Raw genomic sequence first — 27151 nt, forward strand, 5'->3', positions numbered from 1 at the left:
TCCTTGTGAAACTTTTAAAAGAGAAGCAGTGTGATATCCGAATTAACTGTACAGTCCTTTGATGTGGATCTGATTCTGCTTGGATCTTTCATTCCAAACATCTGAAAAAAATTCAATACCCAAGGTCAGATGATTATATTAGCTAGAAGATAATAGCCTCCATATTTTATTCAAGGACCTTAAATTAGGTTCTGAAAGGCTGGAGGGAAGAATAGGGGCTTGGTTCATATTCTCTCCCTCAGCTGTGTGAGTGTAGCTATGAATACTCTGGAGAAAGGTGAGCAACTGAGCTGGGGACAGAGCAGAATAGATATACTTTCTACTCTGTGTCTTCATGGTCCACTTTACAACCATGGGCTCTTGCCTCAACTCCAGCAGCTCTGCACTGACTTCTTGCCATGAGCCCATTTCCATTCTCAGTCTGGGTACTCTTCTCTCACTTTATTATCTTCCTGAGAAAACATCATTATCATCACACACACACACACACACACACACACACACACACACACACACACACACCTGTGATGGGGTCACAGTTGCACTATGAATCAATGCCTGACACCAAATGTGGTGGTATGTGACTCTAATCTTACTGCTTGGGAGCCAGAAGCAGTAAGGTTACTTGCAAGTTCTAGGGCAATGTGGGCTACCCTGAAATTTCCAAGCTAGCTAGGGCTGTTTAGAAAGACTATGTCTTTAAAATAACAAAACAAACAAACTGACTGACTGATACAAATATTCAGGAATGTCCTGAATTGTCTGAGATTGCCATAGATAAAACCAACAGGAAATAACGATTCTTGTCTAGGAAGGCAACCCGAAATTACATGGACATATTTTTCTCACATTTAGTTCACCTCATGACCAAAACCAGCCAAGGCAGTGGTCCTAATGTGTACATTTTTGTCTAATATCCCAAGAAATTTGAATGCACACACTCCTTGTTAGAACTGGTTGATAAGCACTTAAGGCCCTTTATTATCTATTTCTTATCCTGACTCTAAACTGGAGAACTAAAGAAATGTATTTGGAGAAGGTACCATGAGGTGTGAGAAGAGCCAGGAGCCTGATATAGCTGTCTCCAGAGAGGCTCTGCTAGGGCCTGCCAAATACAGAAGTGGATGCTCACAGTCATCCATTGGATGGAGCACAGGGTCACCAAGGAAGGAGCTAGAGAAAGTGCCCAAGGAGCTGAAGGGGTTTGCAGCCCCATAGGAGGAACAACAATATGAACTAACCAGTAGCCCCAGAGCTTCTTGGGACTAAACCACCAACCAAACAAAACACAAGGTGGAACTTGTGGCTCTAGCTGCATATGTAGCAGAGGATGGCCTAGTCAGTCATCAATGGGAGGAGAGGCCTTTGGTCCTGTGAAGGCTCTATGCCCCATTATAGGGGAATGCCAGGGCCAGGAAGCAGGAGTGGGTGGGTTGGGGAGCAGGGGGAGGAGGGAAGGTGATAGGGGATTTTTCGGAGGGAAAACCAGGAAAGGGGATAACATTTGAAATGTAAATAAAGAAAATGTCTAATAAGATAAAAATAAAAATAAAAATAAAAATAAAAATAAAAAAAGAAATGTACTTAGATAATCAATCAGGATTGCAAACTATCTGAAAGAAAAAGTGATTGAAAAGTTGAAAAGACTACACTTAGCACACTTAGCACAGGAATAAAAGTTTATATGACAAACAGGAGCTTTTGTCCAACGTCAGACTGTGTAGGAGAAAGCCAAAGATTTTATAGATATGTAGACATACTTCATGTCAAGCAAGTATCAGTGCCAGCTGAATTAGTCTTAAAGGAGTATAGTTTTAATTTTTAAAGTTATTTCTTTTCCCTTTTGAGATTATTGTATAACTGTATAATTGCATCGTTCCCTTTTCAAACCTTCCCACATAACTCTCCTTGTTCTCTTCAAATTCATAGCCTCTTTTTTATCATTAATTGTTGTTAAATGCATATATGTGTATATATACATTTACACATATATTTTTTAAATATTTCATGTTCTGTCTGTATAATGTTATTTGTGTGTATGTTCTCAGGGCTGTTTGCCACTGAACAGCCAGTTGAAGTGCTCTTTCTTGGGTTAGATCATGTCTCCAGCTTTCAGCATTCCTGAGTTGCCTGTAGTTCTTTTGTAGGGATAAGGCCCGCTGGGCTTTCCCTGTTGGTGTCATCCTTGTTCAGATGAGGTTTAGGTTGTCATGTTGGTGAGACTTTGTGGGTGTAATTTCTGACATCCCGAGGAGATACAATAGCACAATAAACTCCCCAACAGTTGGCTCTTAGAACTTTTCTGACTCTTCTACAAAGCTCTCAGCCTTAGGTGGGGGGAGTTGTTCTGTAGATGTACTGTGGGACTGGGCTCAACCGCTCTGCATTTTGGTTAGTTGTGGTTTTCTTTAAGGATCTCCAACTGTTTCGAATAGAAGCTTCCTTGATACAGAGTAAGGAATTACCCTTACCTGTGGGCAGAAGGACAAATGTTTATAATGAAGTTAGGGATTATGCTGGTTGAGTAAAGTGGAGGTTGTAGATTCTTCTCAAAGACTGATGACTTCACTAGACCTGTAGTGGCACACATGACTTGGCAGGAACCAACAGCTCTCCAATTGGACCCCAGAGAGAAATTGCTAATGGAAAGATAGCCAACTACCCAGGGCTAAGGAAGTTAAAAGGCCAGATGAGGCAGCTCTTTGCTTCGTAAGTGCAGGGGACCAGAGACTAGCCCATGTATGCCATTTGGTTGGTGGCTTCATCTCTGCAAGCTCTGAGGGTCTGGGTTAGTTAATGTTGTTTTTCCCATGGGGTGCCATCTGCTTCAACTTTTGTTTGTTTGTTTGTTTTTGTTTTTTTGTTTTTTCGAGATAGAGTTTCTCTGTATAGCCCTGGCTGTCCTGAAACTCACTTTGTAGACCAGGCTGGTCTCGAACTCAGAAATCCGCCTGCCTCTGCCTCCCAAGCGCTGGAATGAAAAGTGTGTGCCACCTGCTTCAACTTTTAATGACCAGTGTTTCTGGTTTTGGTGCTACGTGCATAGACAGATTCACACTGGCTATATCTTAAGTCATGGTATAAATAACTCATCCAAGAGCCCATTTATATTGATATTTCTTTTAAAAACTTTACATTTATTTAGTGTATGTGTTGTCACAAAGAACATGTGGAAATAAGAAGACAACTTACAGGAGTTGATTGTCTCCTACCATGTGTGGCTCAGAGACTGAACTCAGGCCATTGAGTTTGGTGGCAAGTGCCTTTATCTACTAAGCCATCTTTTCACCCCTGTAGTGACATAACTTAGTGGGTCTCACTTGTAGGTGAATATAATGCAAAGTGGCAGGAAATAGTAACATCTTCTAATACTTTCAATATAGATGGTACCTAGACCCCAGAGATGCAATTGGAATAAATACGTGAATGTTAGCCAAATAATACTAACTCAGCACAGTTGGCAGAAAAAGCTATCTGAGCATGGGGCAAATAGGAACACAATGTTTTTTTTTAAATTGCCTGCTACCAAGGAAATCCAAGTTGAGGCTGCATGGAGACTAGCAGGGATATGTGATTAAGGAAACGCTGTGTCATTTGATTTGAAACATGACATAGTGCGGGAGTTGAATGTGGGGAGGGAGACAGGAAATATGCCTGCCACACCTGAGCATATTCTTTCAGGCTGAACTTCAGAAGGCACTGAATTGACCATGTGTATGAATGATAGTGTTTCCTACTTATGTCTGACCTCCAACAAGCATTACAATTTTGAGGTCCTATTATTTCTAGAATGCCAAAGTTTTAGCATCACCTCCGACTTCTTCCTTTTCTTGCCACCCTAGCTAAAGTGAAGCCACATGCCCCATGACACTTCAAATAACATACATTGCACATGGCTTCTTTGCTTTCAGAGCAGGGTTGGGTTCCTCTGAGTATTACTGTAGCTTGGAATGAAATGTCTTTTTGTCGCAGGAAAGATTCCTTCTTGTTTTCCTTTACCTTCAGGGCCCCAGAATCTGTCAGAACAAGGGATTAACTGTGATTAGTTTACCCAGAAATTACTGTTAGCAAAGCCTTCCTTCTTGTCACACAGATCTTCCGTCTCTATGGGAAACTTACTCTGGAGTTTGTGACTGTTTCTGGTACAGGTTTCTCTCTATTTATTAGATTACGATACACTTCTAGTTTTCACATGTGCCCAGTATTTTCTCATTAAATTTTATAGGAGGATTCCTCTATAAGAAACAAAGCAAGCTATGACAGTTTGGGTGTATGTTCTAGTTCCTTTTCTATTCCTGTGATAAGACACCATGATTAAGGCAACATAGAGAAGAAAGGGTTTATTTGGGCTTATGGTTCCAGAAGGCTAGAGTCCATGATGGCCGAGCAAAGCCATGGTGGCAGCAATAGCGATCTGAAGGCTCACATCTTGAATTGCAGACACAAAGCAGAGAAAAACAAACTCGAAATAGTGCAAATCATTTTACTCTCAAATCTCTGTCTCCATGACGTATATCCTCCAACAAAGTCACACGCTCTAAGACATTCAAACAGCACTATCTATTGGGGACCAAGTGTTCAAATGCCCAGATTATGAGTCACACTTACCACTCAAATGACAGTGTACTTTGACTGTGCCCCTCTGGGTTCCTATGTCTCAGTTGGCTTTCATTGTCACAGCAGAAACATGGAGTGGAGTATTGCAGTGGTTTTAGGCCATTGGCAATGTGACCTTGAAGGGATTCATGTGAACTTAGGTCAGTTCCTGTCAGTTGTTATGAAACAGGAAGACTGGTTCTTTTTTGCCCAGTCTCTGGATTTCTCTCTCATCATAAATCCTAGGAAGCTTTAGCCATCAACTTAACATAGCTCAGAGTTATCTGAGGGAGTCCAAATTGGAAGGGTTCCGAAATGAGACTGGCCTATGGCCATGTCTATGAGGAACTGTATCGACCATTGATTGACCTGGTATGGCGTTGTGGCCAGTTGACCAAGCCAGTAAGCAGGGTTTTGTTTTGTTTTGTTTTGTTTTGTTTTGTTTTGTTTTGTTTTGTTTTGTTTTTTTCATGGCACTTGCCTAGATTTCCTGCCCTGATTTCTCTCAATAATGGCTTGTGACATAGAAATATAAACTGAGATAAACCCTTCCCTCCTCAACTTGTATTTCATTATGGTGTTTATTACAATTATAGAAAAGCCAATTAGGACACGCTCTTTTAGTGTTGTGTGTTCTTTACATGCCAGCCAGCATCATGTGACACAGTCAAATGAACCCTCATTAGAAGCCAAGTCAATGAAGCTACCAATGTTGGATTTTTCATCCCTCTGAACAAGGAGGTAAACTCTCTTTGTTACAAAGTATCCAATCTTGGAGTTTTTTTTCTTTTCTTTTTTCTTTTTTTTTTTTTTTGTTATAGCAACAGAAATGAACTAGTATAGGATCCATTGCACCTTGAAATGTTTAATCCTTCAGACATTATCTTAAAAATTCCATCTTTATTCATGTCCATTATGTTTATTCTTCTTCAATGCCTGTAACACAGCTGTGAAAAGTCGACAGAAACTTCATAGGATGATACACAGGACCCACCTCTGCATAGCTTCTTTCTTTATTGAGTGACTGACATTAAGTAGCTTCTCAGCTTCATCTTAATCATGAAGATAATTACATCCACTCAGTAGTATTACCATGAGGATTAGTTGAGATAAAATATGTAAAGCTCTTACCATGGTGTCTGGCACTTGAAAAATACTAGCCCCCTTTCCTTTGCCTTTCTTTTACTAACTGGTTGGTTTCATGCCTGGCCATTATTTCAGATACTGTAGTATAGACTAATAATTTACATGAATTAGGCAATGCCAGTAGTTTCTGATTTACAGTGATTATAGACCCCTGAATGAAAAATGTTCCCCATAGACTCCCATGTTGAAATATATGGTCCACAATTGGTGGCTGTTTGGGGAAGCTGTGGAATCCTTAGGAGGTGGGGTCTTGCAAGAGAATGTATGCCACTGAAGGAAAGTCTTGAGAGCCTGTTAACGTGTCTCATTTATAGTTTGCAATCCCTGCTTTCTGCTTGCAGTTGAAGATGTGGTCTGTCATCCCTCTGGAACTGTAACTCAACAAAAAATATTTCTTCCACAAGTTGCTTTTGGTCCATAGTGGCCAAATGGTAACTAATACATTAAGGTTTGTGGATGCTGATGAATAGTTTAAGCCCCAGCCTAAACCTGATTTAAAGGAGAAGAAATGACAGAGACTTCCATGTTACTCTCACCCCCAGTTTACATGAATTTTCTTTGGATACTTATATGACACTGTTCAGATGTGTCCTGAGCAGAACATCAGATATAAAGCCACTCCTTTAGAAACCTAACCTGTATAAGGGAATAGGTTTAATAAGTACATCCCTTGTTTTGCATAGACTTGGCTCCTCAGATTCACCTTTTATATTACTCAGTTTTCCTTTTAATTTACTTTAAACTATCTTCCAATTTGTAAACACTACCAAGATTAAGGAGTCAGATACTCACGAAAGCTGTATTAGCTAAACCCATCAGATCTTCAACCCTAGTTCTCGTCTTCTGCTTCTAGAAGAAGGCCAGTTCGCCCAGCTTTGTCTAGGTTTGGAGAGGGACCACAAAGTGTGAAAAATGAATGTGTGGAGTTCCTCACATCTTTTAACTAATCAGCCACTGGTCTCCAAATCTCTACTCTAGAGACTATGATTGGTAAATGTTTTAGAGAGGCAGTGCAGCTCCAGGGTAGAGCACACGTGAGGCCTTAGATCTAATTCCCAAGTGCCACAGAAATATTTTAGAGATTATATATGAACTACTTTTGAAAATTATTATTTTATATATATGGATGTTTTGGCTGTGTGTGTATCTATGCCCCAAGTGTGTTCCTGAAGCCAATGGAGGCCAGAAAAGGGTGTCACATCCTCTGGAACTGGAGTTATAGATTGTTTTGAGCCAACATGTAAGTGCTGGGAATTGAATCCTGGTTCTTTAGGAAAAGTATCCAGTATTTTAAACCTCTGAGCTACCTCTCCAGTCCCTATATAAACTATTTTTGAGGGGAAAAGATTTCTCTTGCACCAACCCTATCATCTGATGGTATGAATGAATAGATGAATGAATATTCAATATTTAGTGGTTACAAATGCCTATGCTATAATGTTAACACTACAGACTCTTATTGCTATTTCTTCTTTGCAGACATTTTCTTTTTGTATGACTGTAAATGGTTTTATATGATCACTTCAACTCTCCTTGGACTGTTTTCTCTGTACTACTGTCTGTCCCCTATTTGTTTTGATTTTCCTTTTTCACACTTGAGGTCCCTCTCCAAACCTAGACAAAGCTGGAAGAACTGGTCTTGTTACCTCTGGCTGTCAGTTTGAGGAGATGTGTGACATTTTCTTCTGGAATTTGGGCTCTGTCTCCTTAATCTGTATTGGATAATCGGATTACCCAGAGAGGTCTCCTTTAGCCTTCTGCTCAAAGTCTCAACACTCTCTTTTATGTAATCCTCATTTAATCAACTTTGTTTCTCCATATCTATTTCCTGTAATCCTATACAATTGGAAGAAAACACCTCGGCCGGGAGGTTGTAGATTATACAACAAATTAACAAAAGAATTAGACTTTGCAGCTTTAAACTGGATGCTCCATCCTCAAAGAGTTATAGCCCAGTCCCCAGCTGCCTGGATCTGAGGCTACCTTGAATCATAACTTTATTAGTATCTTCTGGACTGCCCCACTTCTATCCAGAGGCTCTGTAACACCTAATATATAGGCTAAGTCACAAGGCATAAACCTTTCTCCCATTTGGAATCCTGTAAGAGCAAGAAATGTCTTTGTGCACTGGAACTGTGTCTTTGGTGTCTATGTCTTCCTTTAGGACCCCAGCATAATAGGCAGATGTAATTCTTCTAATAAAACTCTTATGTGAATGATATATCTCTTCAGTACCTTCCATTTGCACCTACAACATACCTAACAAGACCTTTCCAAAATCTGTCTAACAAAAAGAACCCAGAGGCATGTGTCCTTTAACTAGTTATTGCTGTCTTTATTGTGTTTATGTAATGATGTCAAGGTCTGATCTACAATAATATAAACTCAGTAATAGTTGGTATTTGTATTTTCCAATTTCATTGCAAGATAAACAGTTGATTCACCATGATATGAAGTATTCATTTACAATAAGGCTTATTGCCTCTTATCATATTCTTTTTCTTGAATTGTGATGTCTTGAAATGCTTACTCAGTGAGTGTGTGTATACACATTATACACACCCCCACACACATGCACATACACACATACACATGTGTCATGTTGTATGTGTATATATGTTATATACTGTGACTATGTACAGTTTTGATTTGTAAATTAAACCTTAGGCCCAAGGAAAATAATGAAATAAAATAAAATAAAATAAAGTAAAACACAGGTAATTACATCCAAGATCCTGCCTCAGCATGAGGTACGTGTGTGTGTGTGTGTGTGTGTGTGTGTGTGTGTGTGTGTGGGCGGTGGGGGGGGGGGGTCCTGAGAAAGGTAGGAATGGGAGGGGCGCTAATCTAATGAAGAGTCAGTAGAGGATGCAACCTGTCTGCTCCAGTCCTTTCTCTTTGCCCAAGGAGTCTCACCATTGCTTCTTCTCCTTTCTTCCTTCTGCCTTCTCATTCTTTTTCCTTCTGATATGATTTATTTCTAGATCAGATACAAGCCTTTCTCCTAGAAAATAAACTCATCTATCATTCACTTGTATTTTATCCTTCTTTTCCTATCCATGCCTTTCCTTCTTAAGACCATTTTAACTCTCTATCCTCGATGTCTCCAAGTTCACCCCGGCTGATTAATGCTGGAGTCGCCATTGCTCACCACTGCAGAGCATGAGGTTGCTGACTTGTACATGGTAATATATTAGCAGGTTGTAATTGACATTATGTGTATTTTCCATACCTCCACTTTTAATATACTTCAAACTGCTTCAGTGTATTTTGTTAATATAATATGATAAGAGAAATGAACATTTGGCAAAATAGAAAAGGAAGTTAAATTGTCTTGAGACAGGCTGACTCCATGACAGGCTTCAAATGGGCAGTTCAGGAGAATAGGCCTAAGAATTGGACCAGTCCAGGCAAGCTTAGGCAAGCCAGTTACTAGGAAAACCCCTGGCTCCAGGCAGCTAGGCAGAATCTGCTCTGCCATCAGAAGCTGCCCTGCCACCTGGCCTGAAGAAAGGACAAAAGGTAAGCAACAGTTTCCAGCCCCCCATGCCCCAGTCGTAGTTCTGGAATGTCCCCAGAGATGGAGCAAGATAAAGGTCACCTACCCTGGAATTCCCCTAATTTGCTTTTTTTTTTGTTTAACAATTTTTTAAATTTAGATATTTTCTTCATTTACAATTCAAATGCTATCCCCAAAGTCCTTATAACACCCCCCCCCACCGCCCTGCTCCCCAAACCACCCAGTCCTGCTTCCTGGCCCTGGCATTCCCCTATATTGGGGCATATAATCTTTGCAAGACCAAGGGCCTTGCCTTCCAATGATGGCCCATTAGGCCATCTTCTGCTACATATGCAGCTAGAGACACAAGCTCAGGGGGTACTGGTTAGTTCACATTGTTGTTCCACCTATAAGGTTATAGACCCTAAATGTCAAGGTGGTAAATTTTCATTTTATTTTATAATTTTTTTAAAATTAGGTATTTTCTTCATTTACATTTCCAATGCTATCGCAAAAGTCCCCCATACCCACCCCCCCAACTCCCCTACCCACCCACTCCCACTTCTTGGCCCTGGCGTTCCTCTGTACTGAGGCATATAATGTTTGCAAGACCAGTGGTCCTCTCTTTCCAATGATGGCCGACTAGGTCATCTTCTGATACATATGCAGCTAGAGACACGAGCTCCGGGGTACTGGTTAGTTCATATTGTTGTTCCACCTATAGGGTTGCAGATCCCTTCAGCTCCTTGGGTACTTTCTCTAGCTCCTCCATTGTGGGCCCTGTGTTCCATCCAATAGGGACTGCTCTCTTATAGAACCAAGACTACCAGCCCAGAGATGGTCCTACACACAAGTTGCCAGCATCTGCTGTCAACTGAATTTTTGATCTTAGCCATTCTGACTGGTGTGAGGTGAAATCTCAGGGTTGTTTTGATTTGCATCTCTCTGATGATTAAGGATGTTGAACATTTTTTCAGGTGCTTCTCAGCAATTCAGTATTCCTCAGTCGAGAATTCTTTGTTTAGCTCTGTGCCCCATTTTTTGGGGGGGGAAAGGATTTTTACCAATCCTAAATCTAATAGGGGATTAATATCCAATACATACAAAGAGCTCAAGAAGCTGGACTCCAGAAAATCAAATAACCCTATTAAAAAATGGGACACAGACCTAATATGCTTTAAATCGGGCCTGCAAGTTCACTAGGTTGTCTCCATCTTGGAATGAGAGACCCCCACATGCTGGACTTTTGCAGAATAAAACACTCTTTCCTTTTGTTTATTATTTGAGTTTGGGGTATCATTCTTCAGCTAACAATGAACTCTTATAGTCTCTGCTTTAAACAACAGGATATTATAATGAAAAGACCATAAAGACCCAAACTAGAAAGCTCCCAGACTTGATAAACTCTTTAAAAAAAAATAACAGGATATAAACTCAGCAAACAAATGTTTCTATTTACCAATAATGAACTTACCAAGAAAAAAATCTGGTCAGAAATTTCATTCATAATAGCTTAAAAATATAAATTAAATGTGTATAAATTAACCTTATTATGGAGATCCATCCCTATAATAAGAATTTTAAAGAACTGGAGAAAGAAATTGAAGAAGACATTAGATCTGATGGGATGACTTTCCGTGCTCATTAATTGGCAGAATCGATATTAAGAAAATGATTAGTCCAGGATGGTGGCTGCCGTGGGGCCTGTGGACGATGGGGAGGCTGTGGCAGAGATAGCTTCCTAACCACGTCTTGTTCTTGCGGCTCCACGAGGGCCTGAAAAACCAGAGTCCAGCCGAAGCGGTTAAACCAGCGGCTTCCACTTCACTCTCGTGACCACCTCTGCCACAACATTTGCAGATGAGAAACCTGGTCTTCGGCCACGGAGGTGAACTGTTCCTGTGGGATGCAGAGTGACAGCGTGGAGCACCCTCTCTCCCACTATCATAGATTACTTTGCATTAATCCACCCTTGTTTGTCTTGTTAAGTCCGACACAACATCATGTAGCACTTATAGGAAGGAAAAGACTTATGGCATTAGAATTACCTCAGAGATGGGGAAGGTTATGGCATTAGAATTACCTCAGAGATGGGGAAGGATTCTGAATTTGAAGGTGGAAAATCAACTGTGACTTGTAACCCCACCCCAATTGCTAGGTTTTCACCAGCTCTACTCTCTGACTCTATACTACCTGGTATCCAAGTGAGATGCTGGATCCCCACATAGTAATGTCGACTTCAGACAATGTGGTAAGAGCATACAGCATCTCTAGGAGAGACTGCAGTGGCATTTGACTTTGGTCTGGACTTGATTTGTTCCCACTATCTTAGTAATTGCGAGTGAGTCAGGAATGCTGTACCACTGTGTGGTACTAGAGGGGGTAAGCAGCTTCTGTCCATTGGTTGGGTGCAAATAAATGCATCTGACTCTTTCAGCTGCTTTCTGTGTCTTTAGGAGGACAGTCACGATCAATCCCTCTTTGTGAGTGTTCCATAGCCTCAGTAATAGTGTCAGGCCTTGGGACCTCCCCTTGAGCTGGATCCCACATAGGGCCTGTCACTGGACCTTCTTTTCCTCAGGCTCCTCTCCATTTCCATCCCTGTAATTCTTTCAGACAGAAACAATTATGGGTCAGAGGTGTGACTGTGGGATGGCAACCCCATCCCTCATTTGATGTCCTGTCTTCCTGCTGGAGGTGGACTCTATAAGTTCCCTCTCCCTACTGTCAGGCATTTTATCAAAGGTCCCTCTCTGTGAGTCCTGGGAGTCTCTTACCTTCCAGGTCTGTGGTGCATTCTGGGGGAGGGGTCCCCCAACCTCCTATTTCCTGAGGTTGCCTGTTTGCATTCTTTCTGCTGGCCCTCAGGGCTTCAGTCCTTTTCCCTCACCCAATACCAGATGAGGTTCCCCTCTAACCCGAATGCCCCCCACCCCATCCACGTTCCCTCCCAAGTTCCTCTCTCTGTCCCTCCCCACTTGTGATTGCTTTCTTCTCTCTCTCAAGTGGAACTGAGGCGGGCTCACTTGGGTACTTCAGTTTGTTGAACCTTTTGAGTTCTGTGGACTGTATCTTGGGTATTCTGTATGGGTTATTTTTTTCTTTCTTTTTTGGCTAATATCCACTTATTAGTGACTATATACCATACATGTCCTTTTGGGTCTAAGCTATCTCAGGATGATATTTTCTAGTTCCGCCCATTTACCTGCAAAAGTCAGGGTGTCCTCATTTTTTTTGCAAGTAATATACATTATTTTATTACAAATTTAAAATACAAACAAACAAACAAAAAAAAAAAACAAAAAAAAAGCAACATCCTAAAAAAATTCTTTTTACTGGTAATACAAACTCCTATGAAGTTTTTTTTTTTTGCTACCATAAGAAATTAAAGAAACCATTAAATATTTAGAAACATTCAACATCAAAAGCTTTAAATCTAACTGTATGTTGTAGCCCCTGAAAAAGCTACAAACTCTTTTTAAAAAGTATTTTCTCTACAAAGACTCTCATCAGCTATAGAAAAATCTGTACAGTTTTTATACTGAAGCTAATGTTGAGCTGCACTTGAGATTCACATTCTTAGCAAAATAATTGCCTGAGCACAGATACTCCACACTTTAGGACAGCCACTTATTCTTCATCCTCTTCTTCCCCCTCTTCATCTTCCTCCTCTTCTTCCTCATCTTCTGGTTCATTCTTCTTCTTTGAGCCTGTTGGCCTACCAGGACCCTTCTTTCCTGCTTCACTTTTGCCCTTGGTATGCTATGTAGCAATATCCTTTTCATACTTCTCCTTTAGTTTAGCTGCCTTCTGCTCATATGGTTGTTTATCTTTGACAGATTGTTCAGATAACATCTTACCTAGTTTCTTCACAGTATCTCCAATAGACAGGCCAGAGTGTTCAATTTTGATCTTTGGGCGATTTTCAGAACCAATAGGAAAGAGGCAGACGGTGGTCTCTTCGGAGCATTTGGGTCTTTTTTTCTTTCCTTTCTTATCACCTTTGGGAGGAACATAGTTCTTCATCTCCCTGTCATAACGAGCTTTGTCACTATTGGCCAAATCCTTAAACTTTGACTTTTCCTTTGAAGACATGGTCTTCCATCTCTCAGAGCATTTCTTGGAGAACTCGGCAAAGTTGACCGACGAGTCTGGTTGCTTCTTCTTGTGCTCCTCCCGGTAGGTCTGCACGAAGAAGGCGTAAGAGGACATTTTGGCCCACAGCTTGTTGGGGTCATCCTTGCCCATGATGTCTACCTGACAGCATCTACCTGGCATGAGCGCTTCCCTCAGACCTTCACAGAGAGACTTCCTTCCCCAAGCTCCGTCGAGAACTGGTTTATCATTAACGAAATCCCCAGCCTCTTGTTTTGCAGCTGTCCTCATTCTTAATAGCTGAACAGTATTCCATTGTGTAAATGAACCACATTTTCTTTATCCATTCTTCTGTCATGGGGCATCTAGGCTGTTTCCAGCATCTGGCTATCACAAATAAGGCTGCTATGAACATAGTGGAACATGTGCCTCTGTGGCATGGTGGGGCATCTTTTGGGTATATTCCCAAGAGTGTATAGCTGGGCCTTTAGGTAGCTCTATTTCCAATTTTCTGAGGAACCTCCAGATTGATTTCCAGAGTGGTTGTACCAGTTTGCAATCCCACCAACAATGGAGGATTTTTTTTTCTCCACATCCTCTCCAACATGTGTTGTCACCTGAACTTTTGATCTTAGCCATTCTGACTGATGTAAGGTGGAATCTCAGAGTTGTTTTGATTTGCATTTCTCTGATCACTAAGGACTTTGAACATTTCTTTAGGTTCTTCTCAGCAATTTGAAACTCCTCCATTGTGAATTCTCAGTTTAGTTCTATACCCCCTTTTTTGATTGGGTTGTTTGGTTTTCTGGTGATTAACTTCTTGAGTTCTTTATATAGTTTGGATATCAGCCCTCTATCGGATGTGGGGTTAGTGAAGATTTTTTTCCCAATCTGTAGGTTGCTGATTTGTCTTACTGACTATGTCCTTTGCCTTACAGAAGCTTTCCAGTTTCATGAGATCATTCCATTTATCAATTCTAGAAAAGTCCTGGGATCCCAGAGCTGACCTCATCCCTCCTCTGTACGTGTTTGAGTGCGTTGAGTTAGAGTTTGCCCTGAAATGGCCATCTGGAAAAGATGATCCCTTTGCTTCTGACATTTCCTGTCCAATTAAACTGCACAGAGATTTCAAGTGTCCTTCACATACCACTGTAGCCATGAAGCTGGCATGAACAGCATGGGACTGAGTTGGATTCACAAACTGCACAATTTCTTGGATGAGATGAAGAAGATAAGGATAGTTTACAGGAACTCACTGCAGAGCAGAAATGCTTTGTGGAGCACATTCTTTGTACAAAGCCATTGCCATGCAGGCAATCAGCTCTAATTAGAGGATTCTGGATCGTCCTGAACATCCTGGGGCCCACAATGATCTGCATCACCGTACCTATGAATGTCTCATAAGGCCTTTATTAAGTACAGTCCACCCAGCATCCCCTGCCCTGCTCTGTAACTGAGAAGATGCTGAAGTGGCAGAGTCTCCACTGTGCATTGTGGCTGAAACTCCAGACCCCTTTGAGAAGCATATTAAAAGAATCTTACAACATAGTGCTGCCAACCCAGCATTTCTCAAATCATCTGAAAAGGATCTGGTTCCCCCTCCTGAGGAGTAATCTTCAGCTTATCAGCAGAGCCACCAGGTGTTCTGAGAACAGTACATTCTCAAGCAGGACCTGGCTAAGGAGGAGATTCAGCAGACGGTCAAATTATTATGTGACCAAAAGAGGAAACAGCTAGATCTCAATTACTGTAGAGAGGAGAAGAAAAGTCTCCGGGAAATGGCAGAGCACATAGCTGACAAATATGAGGAAGCCAAAGAAAAACAAGAAGATATCACAAGATGATATGATCAGCAAGAAGATATGAACAGGACGGAAAAAGTGCTTCACTGTTTTCATACTCAGCTCTGACAGTGAGAGAGACATGAAGAAAGAGTTAGAGCTGACAGCTGATCAACCTCAATATCTAGGCAATGCCATCGAACAGGTTACTATGAAAAAAGATTATCTGCTGGGAGCCGGCTCCTAGCAGAAAGCAGCTCTCATCTCTGCAGCCATCTCAGGTTATTTATTACATCTCAGGTTATTTATTACATCTCAGGTTATTTATTACATCTCAGGTTATTTATTACAGGTTGGTACTTTTCCATCCTGACGAGAGACTTGTTTTCCTAGCATGATGTTTTTGCAAGCAGCCCACCACAACTGAACACACTCTGATAACATGCCGTTTTTCTCAGACACATCCTGGACTTACGGTTTAGTACTGCAAGGTACTTGTTGTTAAGTGTCTCCAGCTGCACTCCCCAGCTTGTGCTTATATACTGATAATTGCCTTTTAATAAACAAGACTTGATCAGACAGACTGTCTTGTCTCCATTCTTCGAGTCTCTTGCCCCTCCATCTCCCCTCTCTCCCTTTCAGATCCTGTTGACTGACCAGCGGGTTGGGTCAGTTATCAGCAGTGAAAGATGGAAAAAGTGCTGAGTCCCCAGAAACCCACCATTACTCTCAGTGCCTACCAGCAAAAGTGCATTCAGTCTATCCTAAAAGAAGAGGGTGAACACATAAGGCAAATGGTGAAGCTAATCAATGAAATCATGCCAACTTCTGACACCACCTGAACACAACTGAAGGCTTACAAACCCATGCTTTAAAAAACACAGGTAGAACTATCTAATTTATGAAGAAAAATGACTATATTGCCAAATATGACCTACAGATTCACTACATCCACTAAGAAAACTTCTACTTTCACAGAATTATGAGAGTTAAGCCTTGAATTCATATGAAAATCTGAAATACCTTGAATAGTCAAATCAATTTTTAGCAGAAAATGCAATACCAAAGGTTTGGCAATAAATAACATCAAGTTACATTACAGAGTTATAATAACAAAACAGCCAGGTAGTCGCACAAAAATAAATGTGTAGACCAAAGGATAGAAAAGAACCCAGAAATTAACCTATATAGCTATGGCCACCTGATTTTTGACACCAGTACATGTAAAAATATCCATTAATGAAATGACAGCCTCTTTAATAAATTGAGCTGAGAATAGTTGCTGTTTCGACACTTGGGCTACTCTCCCAGGGAGAGTAAGACACGAATGGCCAGGCCCAGCCGCAGCCAAAGCCAGACACAAAGAGAGGGGCCAGCACCAGCTCCTTGTCATCTTTGACCTCCAACCAGCAGCCCAAGAAAGAAGGCAACACCCCCAAGAAGAAGGAGAGTAAAGTCAGCATGAGCAGAAATTCGAAGCTCCTCTCTCCCAGCACCAAGAGGATCCAGAAGGAGCTGGCAGGCATCACTTTAGACTCTCCGCCAAACTGCAGCACTGGCCTCAAGGTGATAACATCTATGAGTGGAGATCAAGCACTCTGGGTCCTCCAGGGTTTGTGTATGAAGGTGGAGGATTCTTCCTTGACATTACTTTTACACCAGAGTATCCTTTCAAGCCTCCAAAGGTTACATCTCGTACAAGAATTTATCACTGTAATATTAATAGCCAAGGAGTTATTTGCTTGGACATATTGAGAGACAACTGGAGCCCAGCACTAACCATCTTGAAAGTCCTCCTTTCTATCTGCTCACTCCTTACAGACTGCAATCCTGCTGACCCTTTGGTGGGAAGTATTGACACTCAGTATATGACCAACAGAGCAGAACACGACAGAATGGCTAGACGGCAGACCAAGAGATATGCTACATAAACTGGGTTTTTTCAGTTCTTACATAATTTGTCTGTCACAGAAGAGAGCTGTTTATGAGTTTTGAAAGTATGGGAGTGGGAGTTGGTAAAGAGTAGGGTATTTCTATAACAGATATTATTCAGTCTTACTTTTCAGGATTGTTGTAACTTACAGTATCAAGGGAGTGTGGGAAGCCGTTGCAGAGTGGCAGTTACAGAGTGGCAGTTACAGAGTGGCAGTTGCAGAGTGGCAGTTGGCTACTGCTGGTCACCACACATACATAGGCAGTAAAGGTTCTTTTGCCAAGATGAGGTTTTGAGAATTGACCAAAGTTAACCAATCAGATGAGAGACAAGTTAACCAATCAGATGAGAGACAAGTTAACTAATCAGATGAGAGAGAACGCCTCTCCTAGGCCTATATAGGCTACAGTAGACAAACTGGTAATAGTGACTTTTAGAGCTGAAACTTTGAACTTTTAGAGCTGACTTTTAGTACACCAGGAAAGAATGCCTGTGTAGACACTTGTGCTCCATTGATTGTAGTCTAATATACTTTCAAAATCAGCTTAAATTTGTATAGGTTACACACATGGTCATTTATGTAAAGTCCAATTTTTTGGTTCAAAAAAATTGGAATTTGTTTTTTCCTTCTTAGAAGGAAACAATGGTATTTTAAAAGTTTGCAAAGATGAGTTTGTTACCTCATATATGTAAAATGGATACCTGGCTACAAGACACCATGTAGTTAATGTATTTTATTTTATATGCAAATTACTCTGAGGGTTGAATCAGGATTTGTGGAAACCTGTAGTGAAATACCTTAAGCTGTTGCAAAGATGAGTCTACTGTAAGTGTGGAACAGGAACTGTTCAGTTGATTGGTTAATTTAGATTTCTTATGTCTGTATTTGTTACTGTGCTAATAAACAATATTAAGAACAAAATAAATAAATAAATTGAGCTGAGGAAACTGGATTTCTGTATGTAGAAGAGTGAAAGTAGACTTGTATTTCTCATCCTGCAGAAATATCTATCCAAAATGGATCAAGTATTTCAATGTAAGATGTTGGGGGTTGGTTTGGTGCTGCTTGTATCCATATGCTAAATTCTGTACCCCGAGATCTGGTTGCCACAAAAGGCTCATGTATATCAGCCTTTGTTGTACAAAACCTTACTCCCCAATTAAAGCAATATTGGTTAAATAAAACTGGCAACAGCCAATCACTTGGGAGGAATAGAAAGAGGTGAAGTTGGAGTTACCAGGCTGGGGGGGTCTCACTCAAGTAGAGATAAAAAGGAGGAGAAAGGAGAAAAAGGAGAGAGAGAAAGCAAAGGAGCACAGAGGAAGTAAAGACAGAACAGGGGGCCTCCATTAGCCATGATGGACCAGCAGCATGTACCCCTAGTGAAATGCCTCCCCAGGACACCAGACTGCTGGAACAGAAATAACCCAGTTAGATTCAAACTGCGACTATTTGGTGAGCATAGTTGAGGAAATAGCCAGTCTAGTCTTAGAGTAATCCCCTAGTAATTGTGTAGAGCCTAATAAGTGATAGTTTGAGTCTCATTCATTTGAACTAGATGGAAATAAGCATAACTCATATTAATTTACAGTAAGATATAAAAGCTTGAAACAGAGGAAGCATAGCAAAAACATTTCATTATATAGTTATAGGCATTTTTTTCTCAAAAACATTCTAATTGCTCAAGAAATAATTCCCAAAACTGACAAATGGGAATACATGAAATTAAAATCCTTCTGCAAAGTAAAGAAGAAGAAAACAACAACAACAACTGCAAAATAACACCCCCCCCCCCACACACAACTAAAAAACAAAAAAACAACCCAGCGGTATGAAAAGAACCTACAGCATGGGCAAAAATACCTTCCTAAAATACACATCAGACAGGTGATTTATGTGTAGTTATATAAAGAACTATAAAAATTAAATGCAAAAAAGCCAAACCATGCAATTTAAAAATAGGCCAGCAAATTGGATACATAGTTCTCAAAAACAAGAGAAACAAATTGCTGAGAATACTTGAAAAAGTGTTCAGCATCCTTAGCCATCAAGGAGGTGCAAATTTCAACTGCTTTGAGATAGATTCCAACTTGCTTGTCAGAATGGCTGTCATCAAGAAAACACAGGACAGTGAATTTAGTGAGGATGCCAAAGAGGAAAAATTGTTTACTGAGGTGGGAATAGAGACATGTATAGCTGCTGTAGAAATCAGCATGGTGGTTCCTCAAAGAACTAAACATAGAACTGCTGTATGTTTAGCTCTGCCACTCGGGTACATATCTAAAGGAATCTACGTCAACATACTACAGAAATATTTGCACCTGTTTAGAGACTTAGCATTCACAACAGCCATGATATAAAACCTGTGTACATATCCATCAACAGATGAATATAGGAAATCTGGTATGTATACATAATGGAATTTTATGAAGTCATACAGAAAAATGAAATCGTGACATTTGTAGGAAAATGGGTGTAACTTGAAGTCACTATGTTGAATAGAATAAGCCAAACTTAGACAAATGCATGCTTTATTGTGGATACTATATTTATATGTGGAGATATATATATATATATATATATATATATATATATATATATATACCTACATACACACACACACACACACATATATATATATTTGTCACAAAACTAGGAAGGGCATGATGGGAAGGAAGAGTTCTTAAGCAAGCTGGGAAGAGAAATGAGAAATAGAGATAACAATGAATGTTAGTATAAGAAAGGAGACTTGGAGGCTAATTAGGAAAAGGGACAGAACCAGCTAGAGAGATGTCCTGTATGTGCCACCTGCAAGAGCCTTCCTATTCCCTCAGTCTGAGGCATTGTCGTCTTTTAACATAGCCATGCTAACGCCAATAATGCATATTTACTCAGGAAATTATATGTTCCCCATAGTCTTGACTGGGTTACAAGGGATAATGAAAGTCTGGGATGGGGTGGAATGGTTCTGATGGAGCAGTACCAGCAGTTTTGAAACTCAGTGTGTTGCATACAACTAAACAAGGAGGGGAGAAGTCTTAAGCTACATTCCTTCAGGAGGAAGAAGCTGTGGTCGATTCTTTCTGCACACACTCTCACCAATTAGATCACCGGAAGACCATGTCATTTACCCGAGCCTTACCCAGCCACCTATGCCTAACCCAGGGAAGGCCATGCCATTCCCCTAAGTCTGAGGTATTGTGGTCTTCAACATGGCCATGCTAATGTCAATACATTTATGCAAGACTTCATCTGCTCCCTACAGTCCTGATTATTTTTTTGGGGGGGGGTCAACTTGACACAATCTAGAGTAAATGGAGAAGAAACCTCAATTAAGAAAATGTACCCATAATGTTGGCAAGCCTGTAGAGCATTCTTTTGATTGGTGATTGATGTGTAAGTGTCTAGCCCAGTGTGGATCTTGACATCCCTGAGCAGGTAGCGCTGGGGTATATAAGAAAGCAAATTGAACAAGCCTCTAAGACTGTTCCTAATGGCCCCTGCTCCAGTTCCTGCCTTCAGGTTCCTGCCTTGACTTTTCTTAATGATGGACCATGATCTGAGTGTGGTAAGATGAAGTAAACCCGTTCATCTCTCTTTGCTTTTGGTTAGAATACTTTATCACTGCAATAAACCAAGCTAAGACAGGAAGAAAGAGGACAAACTGGAGAATCATGAGGGAGGAAAACAAATGAGAAAAAAATATAATGATGCATATGTATGAAGATGCCATAAGGAAACTCATTAATTTGTATTCTAGGTTAAACCATGGAAAATCAATATTTATTTTTGTAAACATGAATATATCTGAATTTCTCAAAATAACAATATATTAGTGTATTTAACCCTTCCTCTATTCATATCACGTCTCTTCCAAAGTCATATTAACACAAACAAACAGGATTCCAAGTCATCCTCCTGCCTCAGATAATTACTTTTTTTAGCCAGAGTAGTATTGATTGGATTTTGCTCATGGATTTGAGCTAGACAATCTATTCCTTTTCCTCTATTGAGAGCTCTCATGCCAATAGCGGTTCTATACCATGACTTATGAGTTAATTGATATTTTTCTTCTGGAGAATATTGACAGTGTTGTCACATGAAATTTAACTCATTACTATAGACAAGATTTTATTGTTGTACAAACACGTCACTGTGGTTTAGAAAACCAAACAGACACAGATCTCTTGAAGTTGACTAACATATAACATTGGAAGGAGATGACACAAAAGCATTTGTTTCACCCCTATCTTTTCTGATAAACTGAAAAACGATAAAACTCTGCCAGTGGCAACTTAACAATAACAAAGCTGCCCTTCCCTTCTATAGAATTACTAGCACTGGCTAACTACTCAGTGCTGAGCCCTTTTAATGGACAAGGTGACCTCTTTAACCCTGAAATAACACTAAAGGAAATATCAGAATAAACACCATGACAATAAGAAAAAGATTTGAGAAGCACGAGGGCAAAGATTTTCTAATTTTAAAGGAACCAAATTTTGTACTTCACAGAGCCCAAAAGAAAAGAGAAGAGCTCAGATAAGCTTGACAATGAAGAGAAGGAGAAGCAAATTGAGGGGCAGATGAGGACGGCGTTCTCAGAGAGAAAGGAGATGTCAATTTTTAAAAAGTGGTTCAGTTGATGGTTAAGTACTCATTAAATAAATACAGTGACATTTGTCCCTAGTAACTGTTGTAGAAATGGGTTAATCAGTGACTCTTGTGTCTAATACACAACTTGAAGAAGCCTGAATAATCATGATGGACTCCAAGCTAGTCTTGAAACAGTTTCTCTCAGAGTGTCCAGTCTTGCCAGACATGGCTGCACAGTGGACAGCTATACATACACAGGTCAAACGTGGAGGGATTAGCCCAGAGGACTCTCTCTGAGCTGAACATGGAGTTGTTGAAACTGTGAGACTACAAATGTTGAGGGTCAGGAAGAGAGAGGACTTAGGGGAATAAATATAATATTTCTAAGGGGATACCAGTGTGTTATTGGAATATTTAATACCTGGTGTTTAGCTAACAAGAAGATAGAGCATTTGATATTTTTGAAGATAAAACATAAGCTGTAGCTGAGAGAATAGCCTCTACTTTCACTCCTTTTGAAGTTCACCATTTCACATTTTTCGGAAAGTGACCCATGGGTTACACATAAATGGTGCTTCCTGCAGGAATGGAGCCACACCGATCTGATCATCACTTTCTCAATAATGCACATTAACAGCATGAAGCAAAGCATGCCATGCTCTGCGCTTGTTGGCAACAGAAACTATAAAAATATCCTGTGCAAATTGTTAAAACTGACACTTAAGAGTGGAATAATAGACAGAAGCTAACCAGCCCATAAAAATACTGAGGCACAAAATATAATTTGTTCCACACCTATAAATTATCAGATTTAAGACAAGTATTAACTGCTTGAATGTTTAAATAGAAGACTGTCAAAGCAAATGCAATTAGATATGCAAAGATAGGGTCAAATATCAATTTATTACCAAGAGGGAAAAACCAAAATCCACTACTGTGTCCCTCTTGTGAACTTCCTGTTTTGTAGAGGACTCTATTGAGTTAAGTGGATGAGATTTTACTTAATATTAGACATATCCAATTCCATATGTGGATGTGTAATGGTTCCTTTCCTCGTTCTTCTCCTTCTTAGATGAGATAGAAGACTTACAATGAGATAAAAAACATTGATACTGGTGTCTTTGAGAAAAACATACACTTTTTATAGGAATTGGAATTGCTTTAAAGTTCCATGACAACACTAAAAAACCAGAAATGTGGAAACATCTCCTTTCTCTTACCATTCAGCCCAGGTGCTCAGTGAGAGTTTATTGTATGAAAGGGACGGGGTCTCACACCTGATAGGACAAGACAAGTGTAGTGTGTTCTAACTAGGTATGTGTTACTATTGTTGGTAGCATGAACCTGGGAGAGCAGATCCTAAAAATGAAGGGGACTAAAGTCTCATGTAATAACCAGCTTTGTTCAGAGCATTAGACTATTTATATTTGGAGATACTTGGAGGCTTAAGAAAGGTCACATGAGCAAAATTCACATAAGTTTAGACTATCTCCAGTCTGAAGGACAGCTCATGCTTAGAAATACCATCTGCACAGTCAGAGAATGTGTAACTGGGAACATAAAGCCTATCTATGTTGTGATTGCATATGGAGTCATGGAGAGCACACGGCAGTAAGTTTATAGCAGAGAATTGAATTAGTCCAACCAGAGGACCTCTGTGGTAGGGAGTGCTAAGGCCCCTTGAGATACAGCTCTGGCTTGTCTCTGGGCCTCTGGTCCACCACTAGTCATGTATTCTACACCAAAGCTTTCAGAACTGTGTACAGTTCTCAGTCATGTCCGACGTTCTTGCCTGAGAGAATGTGTGTCTCTTTACCTTTTCCCTTGCTACCTGTCAGTGGGTAGGAATCTGCAGGAAGCCCTGCACAATTAGGACAGCTAAGAGGACAGATTGCCTTATCAAGACTCTTAGAATCCCTCTGTACATTCAAGTCCCTCTGTAACCATCTGCTCCTGGCTAAACTCTCTGGTGGGGCTGTAAACATATTTGTTCTTCTAGCCATTCATTTATTGAAGAAGTATTAGACTTCCTAAGCATGTTACAAACAGGCCTTGGTATTCAACCTTGAATCAGACCATACAGCTCCTATTCTCATAGACTTCTAATCTAGGGAAAGGTCCTGAAATATGGTGCCCAAAAGTTCCCCTGATATTAAGGATTAACACAAATGGAATAGTTCTGTTTATAGGATTTAAAAAAAAAAGATTTATTTATTTTATGTATATGAACACACCATTGCTCTCTTCAGAGACACCAGAAGAGGGCATTAGATCTCATTATAGATGACTATGAGCCACCATGTGGTTGCTGGGAATTGAACTCAGGACCTATGGAAGGTATGGCTTAACTGCTAAGCCATATCTCCAGTCTACTTTGGTAACACAAAAAGCCATACCTAGTACTTGAAAAGTATTACTCAGAAAACCAATAGGCCACTTGCAACTAAAAACTTAATTTATAAGTAAAGGTTTCAGGTACAAAGAGGTGAACAGTCAGGCAGTCTATTGTTTCCACAATGTTGTATGCAATTTAGGCTCTTTCAACTTCCAGCAACTTTGAATATTCAGCTTTTATTGATCCAGCTTGTGGGACAAGTGGCTGGTCCACCCTCAGCATCATGAAACATCTTAGGCTAAGCAAATCTGCTTCCTTTGGGGGATTCCCTTGAGTTCTGCTTATGTTTCATGCAGTACCATACTACAGTCATAAGGAGAGCAAAAAAGTATATATACATTTCAAAGTCTGGACACTCTGTTAACACAAGCAGTACTGAGATTCTGTTTACTAAAAAATAAAGAAAGAAGACAATGGATAGACAGCCTGCAGTATGCTGCATAAAAAAATCACTATTACAAGTCATTTTTTTCTTTGTTTGCTGGTACATATTACATAGGCAATTTCTATCTGGATTGACCAATGCTGTGAAAATGTTCATTTTTCTGTTTAGTGACTATAAGTCATGTTGTAGCAACTCAGGCTGAAGTTGCAAAATGGTTTTTGAATGCTCATTTGCTCCCAGTGTGCTCCAAGGAATGCCAAACAGCTAGGGATTATATTGTAGAAGAAACTCCAGAAGTACTGGGAGAATCTAACTCTAACAGCTGGGGGGAGCCTTATCCTGTTTACCAAGTGGTGAAGATTAAGAAACAGATGCCTCAAAAGGTACAGAAAACAGCAACCAGAAAACAAACACCATGGGTCTAATTCCAACTAATAGAAAAAAAAGAGAAACAAATTATATGAAAAACTCAGGTTTTAAAATCATACAGGCCAGGCTCATATTCTCCATGAGCGTTAAGTTGGCTGGATTGAAGGACACCTGGAGAATTGGTAAGGCATTATTTTGCAGCATATATACAAGAGTATTTTATATATGGAGTATTGTATACATGTAACCCCAATGGAGGTTGGTGGATGGGCAATTGAATTAATGGGGATAGATAGGGTCACCCTCAGTGTGGGGTAGGATAATCATCTAATCATCTCGGATTCCATATGGGCCAGGAAAGCAGAAGTGTGGGAGGCAGGGATCGTCTCTCTGGTTTTCCCTTACTGGTGTGCATTTCCTTCCACTGCTGCCCTAGCACAACAGATTCCAGGGCTTCTTACAATTCTCCAGCATCCTTTTGCCTTCATCTTTTATGGTTCTTGCTATGTGTTATGGGAGACTCCTTATGCTTTTTTTCCTTTGGGAAATTTTATGTGGGTTTTGGTAGAGGCTGTGAATGTATGCAATGGTAGTTTCTGTAAACAAAATAATTCTTTGGGGAAAAAAATCTCTGCCACAGTGAAACCATATAGCCTGCTAACTTCCTATTCCTACATGAGAGTCTCCATTTTGCTCCCGTTTGCACCAAGAATAGAGAAATTTACGATTTATGGTTTCAGAAACTCTGGGGTCCTTACACCTGCTCCTAAGGATAAAAACATAATCTAGAGAGAAAATGAGTCCAGACCCAGAGTATGAGGCCTTGGCAGTTGGGGGCAAGAGTTCAGTTAATAACTATAGAATAGTGCTCATGATTGACTTCCTAAGTAGGTGACATACAGGATGAACGGCATGACCTGGTATGTCCCACAAGGAGCAGATTTTGTTAAGAAGTTAGACTGGCTTGATCCATATACAGGAGCTTACACTGAAGGAAGAAGAATGGTATGACATACTGGAAAAAGATCAGTTCCCTTTGGGGAGTGTATGAGGAGTACAAGCCCACAGTGTAAGACGGAGGCACACAGGAACGCCATTAGGAAACAGCTCAATGCTTGCTGTCCTACACGGTACAAACACTGTATCATGTCTCCTGAGGAATGGAAATTGCTCTTGAGGGTTTGTTTCTCAGGACTCAATGCCTGGAACCTACTGACCACAAAAGCTGGAAGTGTACAGGAGAAAATGTAAAGGGTACCTGGTGGGGTTGCCGAACCTTAGAAAACAATAGGAATCTCCTGCTTTTGCTTCAAAGAAAAATACTGCAATAAATTTGGTTACTTACCTCTTTCATTCTGGATGTTGACAAATAGAACTAAAATGTGTTTTAAAACAATCTGTGAAAAGATCATGTATCTCTTAGGATCATTAAACCTTTCGTCATTACCTGTGATTTTGCTACTATGCAAATATAGAATTTAAAAGGTGTAGCCTTTTTTTTTTCAATAAACACACGAGCTATCACAATTTGCCCTCAGATTCTGTCAGTCCCTTTCTGTCACTGACTCCACACCTCCTCTTTGGGATCTGAACCCAGCTGGAGTTGGACTCTAGCAGGGCTTTTATCTGACACAAGGTCCATATGTAAGGCCTTCTGGCTTTTAGGTCTCAGGCTTCTTGGAGTGAGCTTTTACCTGATTCTCTTGCAGCAAGAACTTTTCACACTCTTGTGATTGACCACATGGGCCAGTTTCCTTCACACACACACACACACACACACACACACACACACACACACACACACACACATTCAGTAGGGGGTAACGGGATAGGGAGAGTATGTCTCAGAAGTTGGCCTAATCCAGATTTTAATACCAAGAGTGACTTTATGGGCATAGAACTTTAACTTGTTCAAATAAAAACTTTAACTTGTTCAAATAAAGGTTCCTATTTGGTTTAGAAAGTTCTGGAACTGATTTTGATTAAGCATAAGAATGCTTTTGGTGCCACTAAGTATAGTGTTCACCCATAATCTATGCATGCAAACCACTTACATGTCATATGAACTGATTTATTTCTACTGATATAATTATCAACATAATTATATTACAATATAATTAACTGATTATAATTAGTATAATCAATAGATTAGATTTGGAGGCACCTAGGAGATCACTGAAGCACTTTCTGAGGGTGTCTGAGGGTGTTTCCAGAGGAGACAAGACCATGAGGGCTTGGACTTGTCAGTGAGTTAATACATTAGTACATCAAACTATGAATGGATTACTGAGGGGAGGTGCAGTGTGAGTGGCAAGCCCAGCTGGAGGAGGTGAGACACTGCAGGCATGTCTTTGATGG

At 40.3% G+C, this 27151-nt stretch overlaps 1 long non-coding RNA gene and 3 pseudogenes across 1 annotated transcript in view; 2 read left to right on the top strand and 2 right to left on the bottom strand.

The window, feature by feature from the left end:
* 4930401C15Rik (RIKEN cDNA 4930401C15 gene) overlaps window positions 1-17230 on the bottom strand; it is a 58124-nt gene extending 40894 nt beyond the window's left edge. Inside the window, exon 1 of the long non-coding RNA NR_045349.1 lies at window positions 17200-17230. This is a non-coding gene — a long non-coding RNA (RIKEN cDNA 4930401C15 gene). The remainder of the gene's footprint in view (window positions 1-17199) is intronic.
* Window positions 10917-16024, top strand: Gm19801 (predicted gene, 19801; annotated as a pseudogene).
* Gm8681 (predicted gene 8681) lies at window positions 12875-13489 on the bottom strand (annotated as a pseudogene).
* Window positions 16480-17045, top strand: Gm6906 (predicted gene 6906; annotated as a pseudogene).
* Window positions 17231-27151: the final 9921 nt, after the last annotated feature.

Source organism: Mus musculus, chromosome 10 (genome assembly GCF_000001635.26).
Source record: "Mus musculus strain C57BL/6J chromosome 10, GRCm38.p6 C57BL/6J".
In the NCBI taxonomy this organism is placed as follows: Eukaryota; Metazoa; Chordata; class Mammalia; order Rodentia; family Muridae; genus Mus; species Mus musculus.